The sequence below is a fragment of the Trichosurus vulpecula genome, chromosome 5 (assembly GCF_011100635.1).
Source record: "Trichosurus vulpecula isolate mTriVul1 chromosome 5, mTriVul1.pri, whole genome shotgun sequence".
In the NCBI taxonomy this organism is placed as follows: domain Eukaryota; kingdom Metazoa; phylum Chordata; class Mammalia; order Diprotodontia; family Phalangeridae; genus Trichosurus; species Trichosurus vulpecula.
In genome coordinates this window covers 163,324,762-163,344,907 of record NC_050577.1, presented here as the reverse complement: position 1 = coordinate 163,344,907, position 20,146 = coordinate 163,324,762, and positions in this window count along the sequence as shown.

The window sequence follows — 20,146 nt, the reverse complement described above, 5'->3', positions numbered from 1 at the left end:
TTGTTCTTTGGCCCACTCATTCTTTAGAATTAAATTATTAATTTTCCAATTAGTTTTTAGCTTATTCTTAGTTCAGTTTAGCTTATTCTTAGTTTAGCTTTTATTCTTAGTTCTTTTATAACTTTTTAGTTGAATGCCCAATTCCTCAATCTCCTCTTTCTCTATTTTATTCATGTAAGCATTTAGAGAGAGAAAATTTCCCCTAAGAACTGCTTTGGCTACATCCCATAAGTTTTGGTATATTGTCTCATTATTGTCATTCTCTATAATGAAATTATTGTTTCTATGATTTGTTGTTTGATCCACTCATTCTTTAGGATTAGATTATTTAGTTTCCAGTTAGGTTTTATCCTATCTTTTGTTGGCCCTTTATTACACATAATTTTTATTACATTATGATATGAAAAGAATGCATTTAATCTGTATGCCTTTCTGCATTGGATTGTGAGGTTTTTATGCCTGACCCCATGGTCAGTTGTGTGTGTGTGTGTGTGTGTGTGTGTGTGTGTGTGTCTGTGTGTACCTTGTACTACTGTGAAAAACGTATATTTCTTTCTATCCCCATTCAATTTTCTCCAGAGGTCTACCATACCTAACTTTTCTAAAATTCTATTCATCAGAACTTCTTTCTGATTTTGTGGTTAGGTTTATCTAGTGAGAACCTGAAAAGACCTTAGCCTAAAAGGGCCAGGGTCTCCCAATGCATCCTGGGTCATCATCTCCAGTCATCCTTGTGAATATCAGGTCACTGGACCAAGATGGCTCTGGAGCAGAAAGTGAGGCTGGTGACCTTGCACAACCCTCCCTCACTCAAATCAAAGTCAACTGCAAGTCATGTCATCATTTCCCTGGGGTCATGGTCATCTTCAAGAATGAAAGACAAACACAGCCAGTAACCTCTCCTCTCCTCTCCTCTCCTCTCCTCTCTTCTCTCCTCTCCTCGTGCATTTTGATGGCTGAAGGCTGCCTCCTTTACTTTGGGTTTACTGGCTAGGTTTCTTTCTCAAAAACCAAGCCTTAAACCCACCTCACTCTGGAGCTCATAGATTGGACAAGAGGTCCCTGCCCTCCTGCACAGAATGAATATGAATACTAAATAGTAACTGTTTCTCTTTTGGCAAGGCACCCTGAGCATTTTTCTCTCCCAGTTTGATTTTTTTTGTTTTCTATTAAAGGGGCTATCCCTTGATTAACTTCTTAAACAGGCCTATTCAACGAATGAGCATTACCTCACCCACAGTGAGCACCTGAAAAAACCTTAGCCAAAAAAGGCCAGGGTCTCCCAATGCATCCTGGGCCATTTACAGTCATCCTGGTGAATATCAGGCCACTGCACCCAGATGGCTCTGGAGGAGAAAGTGAGGCTGCTGACCTTGCACAGATCTCCCTCACTCAAATCAAAGTCAGCTGCAAGTCATGTCATCATTTCCCTGATGTCATGGTCCTCTTTGAGAACAAAGGACAAACACACAACAATAACAAGGTTTATCTAGTTCTGACAGGGGGAGGTTGAGGTCCCTCAATAGTATAGTTTTGTTCTCTATTTCTTCCTGTAACTCACTTAACTTCTCCTCTAAGAATCTGGATGCTCTACCACTTAGCACATATATGTTTAGTAATGATATTACTTCATTGTCTATGGTACCTATTAGCAAGATATAGTTTCTTTGCTTACTTCTCTTAATTAGATCTATTTTTGCTTTTGCTTTGTCTGAGATCAGGATTGCTACCCTGCTTCTTTTTTTATTTCAGCTGAAGCAGAATATATTCTGTTCCAGCTTTTCACCTTTACTCTGTGCATGTCTGTCTGCTTCAAATGTGTTTCTTGTAAACAACATATTCTAGGATTCTGATTTTTAACCCACTCTGCTATTCACTTCCATTTTATGGAAGAGTTCATCCCATTCACATCTACAGTTAAGATTACTAACTGTGTATTTCCCTCCATCCTATGCCCAGTCCCCATTTATCCTTTTCTCTCTCCTTTCACCCTGTCTTTCCTCAGCAGAGTTTTGCTTCTGATCACCACCTCCCTCAATCTGCCCTTTCTTCTACCAGCACCCACTTTTCTTTCCCCTTTACCCTCCTATTTCTGCCTTTCCTTCTATCAGCCTCCCTTCCCTTCCTTTTCTTTCCCCTTTGTCTTCCTAATTCCCTACAGAGCAAGATAAATTTCTACACCCAACTGAGTGTGTATGTTATTTACTCTTTGAGACTAATCTGATGAGAGTAAGGTTCAAGCAATTCCCACCCCCTCTGTTCTTTCCCTTTACTATAATAGGCCTTTTGCACCTCTTCATGTGATGTAATTTAACATCTTATGCCTCCCCCTTTCCTCTTCTCCCAGTACAATACTTTTTTCACTCCTTAATTTTTTTATATCATCACAACAAAGTCAACATATGCCCATACCCCTCCATGTATACTCCTTCTAACTGCTCTAAAAGGAATGCAGTTCTAAAGACTTACAAGCATTATCTTCCCACACAGGGAAAACAGTTTAAATCTTATTGAATAACATGCTATTTTTCTTTCCTGTTTACCTTTTTATTCTTCTCTTGAGTCCTATATTTGAACATCAAATTTTCTGTTAAGTTCTGTCCTTTGCATTAGGAAAGTTTGAAAGCACCCTATTTCACTGAATGCCTATCTTTTCCCCTAAATGATTATGCTCAGTGTTGCTGGGTAGTTGATTCTTTGTTGTAATCCAAGATCCTTTGCTTTCCCGAATATCATATTCCAAGCACTCTAATCCCTTAACATAGAAGCTGCTAAGTCCTGTGTAATCCTGACTGTGGCTCCTTGATATTTAAATTGTTTCTTTCTGGATGCTTGTGTTATTTCTTTCCTTGACCTGACAATTCTGGAATTTGGCTACAGTATTCTTTGGAGTTTTCATTTTGGGATCTCTTTCAGAAGGTGATCAGTGGATTCTTTAAATGAGTATTATTCCCTCTGGTTCTAGGATATCCAGGCAGTTTCCCTTGATAATATCTTGAAAGATGCTGTCTAGACTCTTTTTTGATCATGGTTTCAGGTAGTCTAACAATTTTTAAATTGTCTCTCTTGGATGTATTTTCCAGGTCAGTTTTTTTTTTTCAATGAAGTGTTTTATATTTTCTTCTATTTTTTCATTTTTCATTTGTTTGACTGATTCTTGATGTCATTAGCTTCCACTTGCCCATTTCTAATTTTTACCGAATTATTTTCTTCAGTTAGCTTTTGTACCTTCTTTTCCATTTGACCAATTCTATTTTTCAAGGAGTTGTTTTCTTCAGTCATTTTTTTGCTTCTTTTTCCAAGCAATTCTTTTTTTCATAATTCTCCTGTATAGCTTTCACTTTTTCCCCCAATTTTTCTTCTTCCTCTCTTACTTGATTTTTAAGATCCTTTTTGAGCTCTTCCAAGAGGACTTTTTGGGCTTAGGACCAACTCATATTCCCCTTTAAGGCTTCGCATGCAGATTTTTTTGATGCTGTCATCTTCTGAGTTTTTGTTTTGATCTTTCTTGTCACCATTGTAGCTTCCTATGGTCAAGGGTCTTTTCTGTTTCTTATTCATTTTGCAGTCTATTTTGTGACTTTTAAAGTTAAACTCTGCTCCTTGGGCACAGAGAGCAGGCACTCTCCCACGCTTCTAATCCTGGGGGTCAGGGTCCTAATCACTGGCTTTCCATGCTGGAACATAAGGTGCTTGCAACTTGCCCACTGTACTGGGGTTGCCTGGCCTAGTTTTGCGTGTTATACCAGAATTCCAAGGTTCACAATTTTCCTTCTGCACTGGGGATGGAGGCTTAGCTGCTGGTCTACTGAGCCAGGACCCAGGGACCTAGGTTGCTGATCTGTGCTGCAGCTAAGAGCCTCCCCCTGACTTGCCCAGATACCATCTATGGTGGGCCTGTGCTCTTCTTTTATCCAAGTGAGTCAGACCTTTCCTGAAGTCCTTCTAAGTTATCTTAAGCTAGAAAATTGTTTTGGCAACTAGGTGGTGCAGTGAGTAGAGCACCAGGCCTGGAGTCAGGTCCTGAGTTCAAATCCGGGCTCAGACACTTGACACACCTACTAGCTGAGTGACCCTGGGCAAGTCACTTAACCCCAACTGCCCTGCCTTTCCCCCTCTAAAACAATAATAAATAAAAAATAAAAAACTGGAAATTTTTTCTCTCTGTCTTTTTGTAGGCTCTATTACTATAGAATCTGTTTATAGGCTTGATTTATTATTGTTTCTCAGGGAAATTGGGGAGAACTCAGGCAACTTCCAGACTTCTTTCCACCACCTTGGCTCTGCCCCTGTAGCACAGTCTTTTAATAATCTCCTGTATGTCTGAGTGCATGGAACTAAAGATTTAATCAAGTATGGTGTTGATGGAATCCTGATAAAACTTCCCCCAGCCCTAATACTTTCACTTTCTTATGGACCTCACTGAATAGCAGCCATGTTCTGATTTGACCACACAATCTGGCTTTGACTACACCACAGGCCTCAAGACTCAATCATAGGCCTTACTGAACAGAAGGCTCGTTGCCCCTACTTAGCTACTCTCTGCCCCACCTTGACTCAATATCCAAACTTCCTCATACATGACTCACTAGAACAACAGGTGTGTTCATGTGATGAATCTCAGTCATTCGCTCTAACTAGCAACTACCCCCAGACTCATGTTTCTCATTGAAACAAAGGTGTGTCCATTCACTTAACTACAACCATATCCATCTAATCTCAGACAGTACAACAATAACTATCCAATCAGAAATCAGTACCATCAGGAATTCTGAGTAGGATGTGGACCCAAAAACAATAGAAGGGACTTTCCCTAAGTAGGCACCTGCACAGTAATAGCAAAAGCTGTCCTTTAGGTGGATTTGTGATGTAGAGGGGCTTATTATATCATTATTATATACTAACCCCCACCTTTGAGCTTTTCTCTATGCATTGTGGATAAAAGCACACACAGTTCCACAGAGGCTGGGACCCCTCACCTCTTACCTAATCCTTTGACAAAGCCCTCCTTGCCTTTTTAATATTCATAGTTTCTGTTGTGTTATAAGGATCATTACACTATAAAATTGCCTGTTGTGTCTTATTGAAGTTGCTGATTCCTCTAAGGAGACCAGCATGCTGGAGGGCATAACCCTCAATAAACGCTTTTCTTGGATTGAAGATGATCTGAGTCTGTGAATTCATTCAAGATGACTCCCACAACACAATATGAAATTGCAACAGTATTTGTAATCCTTACATCTGTGCCAACCAAGGTAAAAAGGATATATAGATAGATGATTAGATAATTTTCTTAAAACGAAATTCTTTTTGCTCCTTTTTTCACCCTATCCCTTTCCCCTACTTCTCATTTCCCTTAACACAAGTTCCTTCTAAGACCAATTTAGCCTATTTATATCTAGTTTGTACATAGTGATTTGCATGTTGTGTCACTCATTAGACTGTGAACTCCTGGAGTGAGGACTGAGAATTTTGTTTTTGTTTTTCCTTTCCTTACATCTCCTATGTTTAACACAGTGTATGGCATATAGCTAGCACCTAATGAATACTTGTTGGCTTGACTTTATTTACTCTGGCTTCTAAACTTTTAGAGCCCAAGAAAACCATAAAATTTTGCCTCTGAGGTATGCATATAAGGCTCTGCTAGAAGAACTTTAGGATAAGAAACAACCTTAAAAACCTGTCACTAGCTTGATGAGCTGTTAATCAGTATCAGAATAAGTAATAGTATAAAAGTAGTTGGAATTAGCACAAGTTCCTTTCATGCTGCTTTACAACTCCGTCAAATAATATTACTAGAAAAAGAAATTGTGTGTTCATGTGATAGCAGTGATTTGGAGATGTAAGGGACCTCAAATGTCCTCTTCTCTAGTTTTGTCAGTGAAGAAACTGAAGACTAAAAACATTGAGTGACTTGTATAAAGTCACAAAGGGAATATAGCCTAGGTCCTTTGACTCTAAATCTGGCACTCTTCATTGTACTATACTGCTTTTCCTTCCCGTAAGTCATGACAGACTACATGTGCATCTTTTTATATGCTTTATAACTATTTCTGGGACCATATTAGGATTCCTGCATAAAACCCTGATTTTAGTGCAGGCATAGATAAAACTGACAAGCCTGTACATATTTGTATTGCTTCTAGAACTATGTTGGTAGCAAAATTCTTGACATCAGCATTTCCCCCCTTGCCCAGAAGATATTTTTACTTGACTACAGGAAGTATCAAAAAGGCAATTTCCAAGTAACTTTGATTGATTGCCTGGGTCATCTCTAACATAGGCTCTAGGATATTTCTGAATTTTTTAGGAATGCTGAAGGGCAGAATAATTAGTTTCCCCATAATATAGAGTGCTTTTTATCACTTGTCAATTTTAATGTGGATAAGACACACTGCTCTTCACAATTATGTGAAGCCAAACTATAAAAGGATGAAGTAGGATAGGTCATATCAAAATATATGAAGTGAGAAAAAAAATTGTCTTTCATGACTCCAACATCTTTGGCATCACTTCTTCCCTTCAGTTGTTGCCTCTTCTTCTCTTCCTATTTCTTCCTTTCTTCTCTCAGGGTTTTAGTTTGCTGATGATCATTCCCCTTTCTTTTGGGCAAAGTCTAATAAAATATTTTATTCTATTTTATAAATGACCAATAAATAAAAAAATGGTGCCCTCCCATCCTCCAGTATTTGTCTTAAGGAAAGGAAGAATAAATGTTTATATAGTACCTACTTCATGTCAGGCACTATGATAGGCACTTTACAAAAATTTATTTCATTTGATTCTCACAACAACCACATGGGGTATGTGCTATTATTATCCTCATTTTACTGTTGTGGAAACTGAGGCAAGCAGAGGTTGAGTGCCTTGCCCAACATCATGCAACTAGTGTTTGAGGCTGGATTTGAAATCAGGTCCTACTGACTCCAGGCATAGCACTCTATCCACTGTACAATTAGCTCCCTCAGCAGTTTGGTATTAATACTGCACCCCTCAAAAAGACTTAAAAAGCTGCCCCTAGCCCTATGATTTCCAGAAGACATAACTTCTGTCATACTGTGGAAAAGAGCACTGGTTTTGAAGTCAGAGGAGCTGGGTTATAGTACTGCTTTTGTCACTTACTCCTTTTGTGACCTTAGATAATTCAATTTACTTCTTTGAAATTTAGTTTCTTCTTCTATATAATGGGACTTATGAAGTAATTCCTTAAATTTCTTCATTTGTACAACAGTGATAATATCTGCTCTGCTTACTTCACAGGGTTGTTGTGAAGAGTAATGGAAACACCGTGTTTGAAAGCATTTAAGAGACTACAAATAGATAAATGCAACACATAGACTGAGAGAGGTAAGGAACTTTCAACATCCTCTTGTCCAACCTCTTTATTTTATTTTTGAGGTTATTTAAGGTCACAGAGGTAGAAGGTAACTGAGGTGATATTTGAACTCAATTCCTCTGACTCCAAGTACTGCATAGGATGTTCAGGGAGGACTAGTACCTCTGGTGTGAGGACTTGCCAAGCCCTTTTCAGGGTTCCTCATTTACCTTTGGTGTCCCCCTGTCACCCAATTTTCACCTGTGGCTCCAAGAAGCTACAGCATGCATAGCAGCCACACCTCAGTAAACCATCTTGGCAGACAGGCTAAACCAGATTGAGGGTAACAGATAGGTCTCAAAACCATTGGTGAGTTAAGGGGATGTCTACCTTAAACATGTGAAGACTTCCCTTGGCAGAATGGATGGATGAGAAAAAATTTGTTCCAATGTCAATGAAGGCAGCTGAAGCAGGCACTGTGGAGCGCTTAGAGGTTGGTCAGACATAGAAGTCAAGGTCATCCACTGCATCTCAGGCCATTACCAGCAATCTTGCCTTTTGACTTGACACTAGACTTCAGTGACTCTGGAAGAGAGGGTGAGGCTTATGACTATGCATCTCTGCCTCATTTAAATCTAGTTCACATAAGTCAAGATATCTTTGAAAATAAAGAATGGCCAAAGACAACTGTACTGAGCTACTTTCTCAAGTTCATGAATATTAATTATGTACCTAATATGTACAGAACATGTTGAGGAATAGAAAGAGAAATAAGAGATTGGAGGAATAGTCTAGTAGGGAAGATGCCACAGTACACCAACAATTATAATGCAAATACAATATAATAAATGAATAAGAGCCACAGAAATTATTAAATAAGTTTTAAGTGGGAGATTTATAACTGTTACCCAGAGAGATAAGAGGTTTCCTGAAGGAAATATCATTTAAACTAGGCCTGGAAGGAGGACTAGGATTTCACCTGGAGAAGGAAAAGGGAGAAATTTTCAGGTATAGGGAATGTCATGGGCAAAAGCATTGGGATGGAAGAAAATTACAATACATGCAGGGGATAGTGAACAGGAGTAGAAAATGCAGTTTGATAGGATCATGAAGGATCTGAAGAGAAATAGTATGAGGATATTGGATATAGCAATAGTTAACATGTATATAGAGGTTATATGGCATACGGGCAGTAGTCATGTCTTGGAAGACCATGATAGTGTCTTGGAAAGCTGCATTTAAGCCAATGAGCGATTTTGACAAAGTAGCAAAAGCAAAACACTGTATTTCCTCTTAATGCCCTATGGATTTATAATCCCCATGACAATATGACTTAGAAAACTCTCACTGCTGGCCATTCTTCAACATTAAATATTCTTTGGTAGGATGTCGTGTGTTTAGCCAGGAGTTATTTCCAGTGACATTTAGTAATATTATTATAGGCAGCTGCCTGCTCTTTCTTGCTAAGGCAGTATTCGGAGAAAAGCATTCTGTCATTCAGTGATGGATTAAAATTTTCTAGGAGCCCTAGGTGTTAAGATTTCCAGTTCCCCTCCAATTCCCTCTCTATGATCCCTAATAAAATAGGAGATTTTTTTAATGAGAGAGAAGTGGGATCCCAAGCTCTCTTTCCTTTGGGTGTCCCTTGGGACTTAGGAGACTAATGTACCTATCAGATAATCTGGCACTGCTAAAGGTACAGCTGGAGATTTTGGTCTTGTTTTGGTAGAGTCAAAGGATGTGGGTTCAAATCATAGTACCATAGATTTAGAATGAGAAGAGTCCTTAGAGATAATCTAAGATCATAGATTTGCAGCTAGATAGGACATCAAAGGCTATGTACCTAGTCCAACACCCTCATTTTTCAAATGAAGAAACTGAGGTTCATGTAAGTTCAGTGTTTATACTAAGATCATACAGGCATTAAGTTGTCAGAGGTAGGATTTGAATCCATTTCTCTGACTCTGTGCTGGTTCCATTTCCAGTTTACCATATCCACTAGTTTTTACTGCCTGTACAACTTTAAGTAGGTCATAACTTCTCTGAAAGTAATGAGATTTCATTAAGTCTTCTCCCTGTTCCCTTCACCACCAAAGCCTAATATCCTATCAATGCAACAGAATAAGGCATGGTGAATTGTTACCTAGTGTGCCAGAAGAGTGGGTGTTTGAAGTAATAAATAGAAAGTAAAAGGAGAACTATTCATCAGACACCAAAACCTAATCAATGAATAATAACCAAGTTCATTTAAATAAAAACAGAATGTAGATTTTTTTCAGGTACTCTGAAAATTCATAAAAGCTCAATAGAGCTCAATTGTACATAATCTGCATAAATCTGATATGAAAATAACAATCCACAATATGCAATACAATAGTTGTTTGCATAGATCTAATATGATGATAATATAGTAAATCTCTTTGACTCATTCCTCCAGAGTTATGCAGGCTACATGTCCTGCTTGGAGATCTAGAGGAACCTTTAAGGGTCCCAGAAGTGATTTCTAATGCTATCAGTTCAAGCTCACATTCTGATGTTCTCCTAACTCTTAAGTGACAATAATTAATGCCTCATTTCAATTTAGCTAATGAATATCAATTAGCTCCAACTAAAAAGATTTTTATTGTGATAATGTTGCATGGACAGAAATAAACATTTACCTCTAAAACCTGGTGAATACTCTTCCTCCATCCCAGCTTGTTCCCTTGGGAAAATGGTATAGGAGAGAACATGCTTACAGGTGTTGTCATTAGACAATGTAGTTTCCTCACAGAATTCACTCCTCCTTTCCACAACTTCTATGCCAAGTTCACTTCCAAATTTGGCATGGCTGATGGATGGTAGATTCTTCACCTGTCTTACTGCTTGACTAAGTCCTGACCTTGTTCCTAGGGCCCTAGATGTTGGGCTATCTGATAATAAAAGAAGACTCTGCCTCTGGATTTCCTGGTTGCTAGTTCTTCTGAACTTTTGAAATTTATATGGTCTTTGCCACCTCCAATTTCCTCCACTTAAAATAGGAAAGAAGAAATGAAAAGAGGAAAACTAAAGAGGCCTATATTTATATTCTACATGCTGGATGAGGAGGGCTTAAGGGTTCTGCTCTTGTCTCTTACCTGATTGGGAGCTAAGTAGAAAAGAATTACCAAGAGCCAAGCCCTGGCTGTCTATTGCCTTTTGAATGTATATCAATTCTGGATTTTCAGACAATTGAAAAGGCTCCCTTTCACCACATGCTTATCATACTCAGTCCTGTTACAGAATAACTGTGTTTGTTCCAGTCAAAAGAGGGATTATGTCAGCAAAGTAACCCTACATATGCCAGACTCCCGTTATAATGACTCTCTCTCTCTCTCCCTCTCTCTGTCTCTCTCTCTCTCTCTCTCTCTCTCTCTCTCTCTCTCTCTCTTTCTTTCTCTCTCTCCCTCTCTCTCAGTCTCTCTCACTCTCTCTGTCTCTTTCTCGCTCTGTCTCTCTCTCTCTCTCCATATGTATGTATATGCATATATATGCATGCATGCATACAAAGACACAATTATAGCCTGTAGTAGAGAGAGAGAATAGATTTTGAAGCCAAGTAGATGAGTTCAAGTCTTGCCTTTGACACATTCTGGCTATCTGATCCAAGGCAAGTTATTTAACTTCTCAGTATTCTAGACAACTCTCTTAGACTTGGTGACAGAGATCGTGTGGAGTTTTATGGTTAGGAATTTTCCCAACCAGAAGCCTGATGCTAGAAGAAACCATGTTCATATATGAGGCAATAGCCTGTTCAAAGGCACGGAGTTTGGAGATCCATTGTCTGACCTAGCAAACCTCAAGTAGGTAATTTTGATCTCAATATAATGAGCATAAGGGGAGTAATGTGAAACCAGTCAGGAAATTTAGGCTGGAGCAAGATGGGAATGGCATAACATGTCAAATAGAAGAATTTGTATTTCACCTTATAGGTAAGAGGGAGCCAATGAAGCTTCTTGATTAGGAAATAAAGAAAGGGAGTCATAGTGGAAGAGGAGAAGGAGGTGGAGGGCAGAGGTGAGGGGGTGGAAATCATAAAGGAGTTAGTCAATCAGATAGATTTGGGTTTCCATAGCACCAAGTAATTGACTCTTTGCCTTCTAATTTGTTGCTTTGACATTATGGAATTGAGGCCTCTTCAATTTATAACTCCTTTGTTTGTTCCCTAAACAATTCATGGCATATTTATTTCATCAAGTTCTAGAATTCTCATATCTTCATTTTGTAACAATTTTTAACCCAAATGACTGAACCTGAAATGTTCTTATAAAAACAAACCAAAACCCCTCCATCCTCCTAATTCCTCTTCTTCTCTAGGCACCCAGAACAGTTCTCTCCTTGCAATAAATGTGTGAAATGATGTTGCTGCATATTTTCACACCTAGTTGATTACTTAACCATCTGTTCCTTCTGATGCTGCTAGATAATAAAAGGGGGTGGGGTGGGCATCATTAGAAACTTTGAAAAAATGAAATCTCAGCGGTAATGTTTTTATTTTCCCTTCTAATTTGAGCAATGGCCCATAAATCTAGATGTAGATTTTCAGTTTAATGCATGTGTAATGGTGTTGACTGAAGGAGGGCCATAGGAATTCTTGCTAGAGTAGTAATAGAAATATAAAATGCCATTTCTCCATGGGATGGATCCTGAAACAATTATTTGAAGGGGGTGCAGAGAAGAGAGATATGGCAGGAAATAACATTCAGTACTACAGATAAATTGTTATTTAATGGCTCATATTTTTAAAAAGTTCATATTTAATTTAACTCTCTTCTTCTTTGGAAAAAAAAAGATTCCACCAAATATCACAATGATGAACACAGAATATTTATCCCATATTTTCTGAAGGGCAGTTTCCACATGTAAAATTCTCTTTTTTCCCCCACTGAGTTCTATAAAAAGTATTTCAACATTACAACTCTCCTTTCCTCTCCACTGAATTCAACACTCCTCAATGACTAATATGTTCCTTGATACTTAGAGTCCTACCATGGAATTGAACAGAGCTCCCTCACTATGGGGAAGTATTCAGGGAGAATAGTTCTCTCCATTCCTTGAACTTTCACAGTCTGCATAACTCACAAACAAAGGTCAAATCTAGGTCTGTTCCTCTACATGATGGCTTTATATCTTCGCTATTTTTGTGACCCGGTTCTAACTTGGTCCAGAGGCTGTAGAATTTTTCCAGAAACTCTGTCATAACTTTGCCACTGATGCTTTGCTTCACCTCTTACTCCTTCAGCTTTAAGGATGGACTAAGATCTAATTTTTCACTATTTTCTTATGTTCCAACTCTGGGGCCATGTTGTTCCCTCATCCATGTGATTCCATTCTGTACATGAATCTCTGCATTCATGGTTAGAATGACTCCATAAATTTCTGAACGTGGCTGTATATGGTTGCATGGTTATGTAAGTTTTCCTTTAACATGCATTTATTAATTACCTACTATGTGCCAGTTACTATACTTGACATTAGTATAAAGATAAAAATAAAACAATTCCTGCACTTAGAAAGGTAACTTTTTATTGGTGGGGGCAACATATATATAGGTAAAGAGACACATGCACAAATATTCTTCTCTAAAATCAAAAGCATGTATCATTGGCACTATTGTATGCCATGGCAAACATTGCACTGAGTTCTAGAATACAAAGAAAGGCAAAAAACACAATCCAAGCTCTCAATAAGCTCACATTGCAACAAGGCAGATAAACATGCATACAACTACGTACAAAGAAGTTACATACAACATAAATGAGAGATAATCACAGAGAAAAGGGTTTGGAGTTAATGCAGATTAAGAAAGGCCTCTTGCAGGGGGTAGGATTTTAGCTGGGACTTAAAGGAAGTCAGAGATGGAGATGTGGAAGGAGAGAATTCTAGGCATGGTGGAGGTAGCTAGTGGAAATGTACAAAATCAGGAGATGGAGTATCATGTGCCAAGTATAGCATGAAAGCCAGTTTTACAGGATTGTAGAATTATAGAATGGAGAATAAGTGGAGGAGAGGAAAGTCTAAGAAGATTGGAAGCAAGAAAGGGGCCAGATTATGTTTAAAAAATGAAGGAATGTTATAGTTTAAAATCCAAAGTCTTTTGTTCTGAAAGTAATAGTAAAACTAGACTTTATTTTTGCAGACTAAGCAGCTCAATTCCTTTTACTAAGCCTCATGTGGCATGTTTTCTAGCCATTTCATTTTTCTATCTATTGTTGTCTGGATCTTCATCAACTTGTCAATATCTTATGTGAAATTTGGCAACTAGATTGGACCACAATATTCACATGGCCTAGTAGTGGACTGAGATTGGTTTTATCCATTCCCACCTTATTGACACACTGAATCAACTAACTTGACAGTTATCTATGAACTTTCCTCTAGATTCAAAAGTCTTGGGTATGGGCATGAGTACAGATGGGAGGAGCATACACTCATGGCTTAAAATAGGGAATTTGGGAGGCAGTTCTCTCAAATGGGATCAGGTAGATTGTTGTAATGAAAGCATTTCTATATCTGTACAAATATAGTGATCTTAAAGTCATCATCTTATTTTATTTTATTGTACTTTCCCCTTTAATTATGTGGTAATTGTGTTCAATCTCGAATTTCTTTTAATTCATTTAAAAGAGACGGATCAGAAACACCTTGATTGGAGAGTGAGAAAAACTATCAAGATTTTTCAGGGTTTGTTTTTTTATTTCAGAAACTCATAGAATTAGGAGATAAAATTAAGAATTAAATTCTTGGGGAAGTAGTGGTAGAGTTTATTGGTAGAAATTTAACTGCTTTCATCACCCTGGGTAAAATAAGGTGTCAAAAGAAAACATTATGTCTATGCTGGAATATCCAGCTGGGGTTCACCAGTGAGGATTCTGCATCTTCACTGCTCATATATCAACCAATAATTAATAAGCAAGAGTTTATCAGTGACCTATTATATGCCAAGCACTATGCTTGGTCCTGAAGTTTTCTCACCACCTGATCACCGTATTTTTTTAAAGACCTAAGAACCACTGGCAGAAGATACAATGTAAGTAATTTACTGAGAACTGTGATTGTATGATTGCCATAAAATATGTCATCCTATTTCAATTATTATGGTTTGTAATGGCACAATGAGTAAGCACCTCATAAAATACTCAAAACCCATAAATGGAAAGTTTAAAATGTACACATCTTATGTCAGCTAATTCCAGGGACAGAGTTAACACAAATAGCTTTTACCTACAAGCCTTAGGAGCTAATTAGTAAGAGTATCATGTGTCTAAGAAGCCTCACATCTTAATGCATAGGCACAGTTGATTAATAACAATAGTATTCAATCTTTCTGTCAGCTTTCCCCTTCCCAATTTGACATATCTGGGATAACATTCTACCTCCTGCCCTACATCTATGATCCTAGGTGAGGCCATGTTTTTATGTGCTGATAAGTTTGACTGAATTCAGTCAAATGATTAATTCCTGCCCCCCCACCCCTACAACATATCAAATCACTGTTTAACTTTTTTTCACATTTCAACCAGCTGTTCATTTATGGTAAACCAGGAACAAAATCTAGACTGCTTAAACTATTGCTCCAAGATGTTCCATCTTATTTGATATGCTCCTCACTTTACAGGGAAATAGGGTGAGATCCATCATCTGTAAAGGCATGGCTGGGTGTGACTTCTGGTGTTAATGAAGAAGGCTGTCAAACCCAGTGAATTTTTGGCATTCTGCACCATGCTGATAGCATGGAAAAACCATATTATAATTATAGTCACTTCTAACTGTACCGTCCACATATATGAGTGTGGTAAATGAAACCATGGTCTAGCTAAACTCTCTAGCTGTTTTCCTCCCTACATTTCACTTCCTATCTTTATACTTTTGCACACAGTCTTTCTATGTCTAGAAGTAATTTTCCCCTCACCTCTCCCTCTTAAAATCTTGACTTCCCTTCTAAGTATAGCTCATATACTGCCACAGGCCTCTTTGGATTACCTCCAGTAGTAGTACCTCCAGAAATTAGTTTTATTTATTTTATATTTTACATATACTTTTATGTGTACATATTATCTCCCTCATAGAATGTAACCTTCTTCAGGACAGATACTTTTATATTTATGTCTATGTATATCTAGCATGATGTCTAGGCTTTCATTCTATCAACATAAATAAAAGAGCAACTTATTAGGTATTAGGAGAACTGGACTTTGAATCTACCACTACTACAAAACCCTGACACAATTTTGGGCAAATTACTTAATCTCTCTGGACTTCTGTTTCTTCATCATAAAACTAAAGTGTCAGACTAAATAATCAATAGGGTCCTTTAATGTTTATGATATAGTTTCTTTGCTTATTTATTTTGTTTGCTTATGTTTTCATTAATCAGACATTTAGAAAGTTGACATTCACTTTAAAGAGTATTATAGTGGTACCTATCACACACATAGTAAGTGACAGAACAATGATTCAAACTCAGGTCTTAAGATAAATTAATTTATTTGATTTATTAAGCATTTATTAAGTGCCTTCTGTTTACCATGTACTCTCCTGGGCACTGGACATTCAAATAAAAAAAAATGAAACAGAGCCTAACCTCTAGGAGCTTGCATCATATAGGAAACACAACACACACATAGACACACATATGTAAGCATACAAAATTAGATATACAATAAAAACAATGAGTTTGTGGGGAGAATAATAGCAGGTCAGGACTTCAGAAAATGTTTCCTGTAGAAGGTCATGCTTGAGCAGACTCTGGAATGGAATGAGCAATTCTAAAATGTGTCACATTTCAAATATTGAGGACAGTCTGTGAAAAGTTACTCAGAGAGGAGGTGGAGTGTTAGGCTTGAGGAAGACTGGGAAGATGAATTGTATTAGACTGAAGGGAGTGTAAAGAGGAAAAAGAATATGCAACAAGGTTAGGAAGGTTGTTTGGGCCAATAGCATCAAGGGTTTTAAATGAGAGAGGAGTTTATATTTGACTCAAAAGGTTAAAGGAAGGCAATGAAGTTTGCCGAGTAATGGAGTGACATGGTTAATCCTATGTTTTAGGGAAATTACTTTGGCAGTTGTGTCGAGAATGGAATTGTCTAGGGAGAGATTTGAAATAGGGAAACCAATTAGAAGTACAGTAGTTCAAATGAGAGTTGATGTTGGACTGAAGTAGAGATATGTAGAGATAAGATTGACTTCAAGGGATACTGTGTAGGTAGAAACATGATCTGACAAATAATGAGATACAAGCTTCCTTAGCACAATGCCTGCACATACTAGGCACAGAATAAATGTTAGTTGATTGAATGACATGGGGCCGCAGAGGGAGGAGTCAAGGATCTCTTAGATGTTGTGAAGCTGGATGACTGTCAGTTCTCTTTATAGAAATATGGATGCTTAGAAGAGGGAAATAATTTTTGGAGAAAGAATAATTAGTTATGTTTTAGTTATATTCAGTTTAAGAGTCTTATGGGACAATCAATTAGTAACATCTAATGGGAAGCTGGTGAAGAGGTATTGGCTATAAAAACTAAGGCTGGATATATGGATCTTGCAGTCATTTGTATGGAGATGATGATTAAACCTATGTGAACTGATGAGGTCACCAAGTGAGAGAGTATAAAGGGAGAAGAAAATTCAAATCTAGAATTCTTTCTACAACACCATAATGCCTCCACTGAATCAATATATAGTAAGTATGAATCCTGCAGTGCAATAACCAGGGCAGGATTCCCACACCAAAAGGTAACCTGCAGTTCTGTCACTCAGCATTTGCAGACCTGTCAACTTAGCTTATAGTGAGCGAGTTAAGAACACTGTACTGGAATTCCATCCAGGAGCAAGCCCATAGGTGTATTGCTCAGACCAACATCCAGATCAGGAACTTGCAGAATTCATACAAGAAGGGCAGTGATAATCCACTAGAGCTCTTTAGGAACACTAAAAGTGTGCAGGTACCTAGGCTAAGCTTTCCCTGAGATCTGGATAACAGACATACAATATCCCACCAAAGCAGGAGAAGGATGTTGGAAAAAATTTGTGTTTCAAACAAGCATTACTACAGAACTATTTTTGGGCATTTCCAAAGCTAGACTACAAGTTTGCAAAATGTGAAAGAAAGAGGACTTTAAATGAAAAAAAAATTCAATTTATTACATGAGGTAAGGAACAAAGGCTTGTAGACAACTAAAAAAATGTTATAGATCAGTTGATTTATGGATGGGTGCTGGGAAACATCACTTTCTTGGGAAAACTCTGGCAGTGGCCAGTCTTTCAGGAGCTACTATAAAATCAAACATAAGGACTTTTAGGGTAAGTAATAGTATAAAGAGTAAGAAGATAGGGGAAGACAAAAGAGTGCATGAATTGTCTTGTACATCTCTACCACAAAATAATACAGGATGAAGAATAAAGTTACCCTGGTTAAATGAAATTATTTGATGTCTTGGTAACAGTACACATTTAAGATGTGCTTTTTGAATTGAATTGCGTCTTTAAAAATAAGAAATGATAGGAAAAAGAATTGAGATATTAAAGTACAGAGGGGAAAAATGACATTTAAAAAATTAAAAGATGTTTTCATTTTTTCTAAAGAATCATTATTTTGCTTGAAAAACTCCAGAAAAAATAGATGGTTTCAAGAATAGGGATCAAAATTAAAGATATATGTGATAGTGGAGTTTGTTCAGTTGTTTCTGACTCTTCATGACACCAAATGGAGTTTTCTTAGAAAAGGCAATTTTCTACCTGATTTTTACTCTTTTTGCATGGTCTAAACAATGCTACAAGCTGCTTTTTTTTAAATAAAGAAGCAAATCAAAGCAAAACAAAAATAATACTTATAATGTCAGGTATTTACGCTTTTGTATTGTAAAATCAAGTAATACTGTATGATTCTGAAATGCGAGAGCAAAATGCATTTCTCCTCCCAGGCACACTACCAGTTCCCAAAAAGTGGAAGAATCCCATGCCAACTGTGTGTGTTTCTCCTGTTTTTTTTTTTAAGATTAGTGTGTGTATTCCTGTCCTATTGGAAATATAGTGATCACTGATAGTAGAATTTATTTATTCCTGTAGAGATAAGAACTAACATTCTCATTTCCTTTTTTCTACAAAATATTTTGCACATAGAAGACTAAGTACAAGGGCAGAGATTTGAGAGTTGGAGGGAAGTTAGTGCCTAGGTCTTTCTGCTCCTCTAATTTTGAGATACCCAAAAGAAGAGAAAAAAACTGTTTCATTATTGAAAGGTGAGATTATAAATTTATCTTCATTCATATAATTCCAATATATTTTTGTATAGAGGCACTTGAAAATAATCTAAAAAAATTAATTTCTACATTTTAATTATACATAGCATTATAGTGAGGTAAGGTCTACCCCCATCTCATCCTAGGCTGGGACTGGAAATCTCCCATGGTGTAGATGGAAGCTTTGTTGACAAAAGAAAAGAGAAAGCCTATACGATCTCCATTTTGGAAAGCAGGGGCTCAGTCCGAAGGAATAAGGGTCAATTAACAGAATGTAGGTGTATCAGGAGTGCCGAGTTTATAATCTCAAAGAGGATCATAAACATGTCTGAAAGGTTCGGAACCGGCGGATATAAGAAACTCTCAAAGTAGAAGGCAGAAGAATCAAAACATTTATTTAGGCTCCACAGTAACCAACCCATGAACCAGAAGCCCCATTTTGATATGTTGATCAAAATCTTCCAGGCCCAATAAGTACGCCTTGCAAGAGTAACCAGGAGGCTACAGAGAAGCATGATTGCGTAAAGCAAAATCATGCTTCCCCCTCGATGGTAATAAGATTACCCACTGGCCTGAAGTCTTTGTTCAGCTTCCTCCCGTAGATCAGCTCTGCTACTGGCAGCTCCTGCCTCAGCTGTGTCTGTGTCTGTAACTGAAGCTGCAACTGAAACTGACGATGTAACGGTCGCTGTAACTGACGTAACTGTCGTAACTGTCGCTGGCTCCAACCGAAAAAGGAAAGAGAATCTTCAAGCTGTCCTCTCCCCTCTTATAGGGTTTTTGACATCATCAAGCTCCGCCCAAATGACCAGGGCCGATTGGTTCCTGAGTTGGCCCCTCCCCCTAGGGTAGAGGTTAACACCTCCCCTCAGCCAGCCCCATGACTCATCACACAGGAAGTTGTCTGCTTCCCGGCATGCTCCCCGGGCCTCCTGCCCCGGAAGAGCAAGCCACAGTGTCCAGAGGCTCAATGAGGTAAGCTGAGTCATTCAAAGAAAACAAAGGCCATTCTGGTTACAGTAGGATACCAAGAAGAAGGTCTGCAGGCAAAGAGATATCCAGATCAGAAGCTTGAGTAGGTATTTCAGAATCAAAAGAATTAAATGTCTGTCAGAGAGAGATGACTGAGTGCCCCACGGAATTAGAACTGATGAGACTACATACTTAAACAAAAACATAAGAAATTTGCTTCTCTATTATCTTGTGGCTATTGTGCATTTTTATGCTCAAGTGAATGAGTTTAATGAAGTCCTATCTTACAATTTTCCTTAAATGAGTTTTATCTGGACAGCTCATTGCTTCTTTACTAGAGTATCCTTTAGAAAAAATGCTTACTCATAAGCATTACCTGATGAATATTAATTCTGAGGGTTCTCTATTATGAAATATGTGCACACAGTAGCTTCATGCTTTTTGAAGTTTCTTTTCAAGGTGACCACCAAAATATATTTTTCTTTGTTGAGAAGTACTACTATCATATAGAAGCATTTATGGCACATACATTTATTTTGGAAGTAAACACAAAAAAATAGTGTGCATTTCCAAATGATAAATCAACTCCAAAAAATTCATT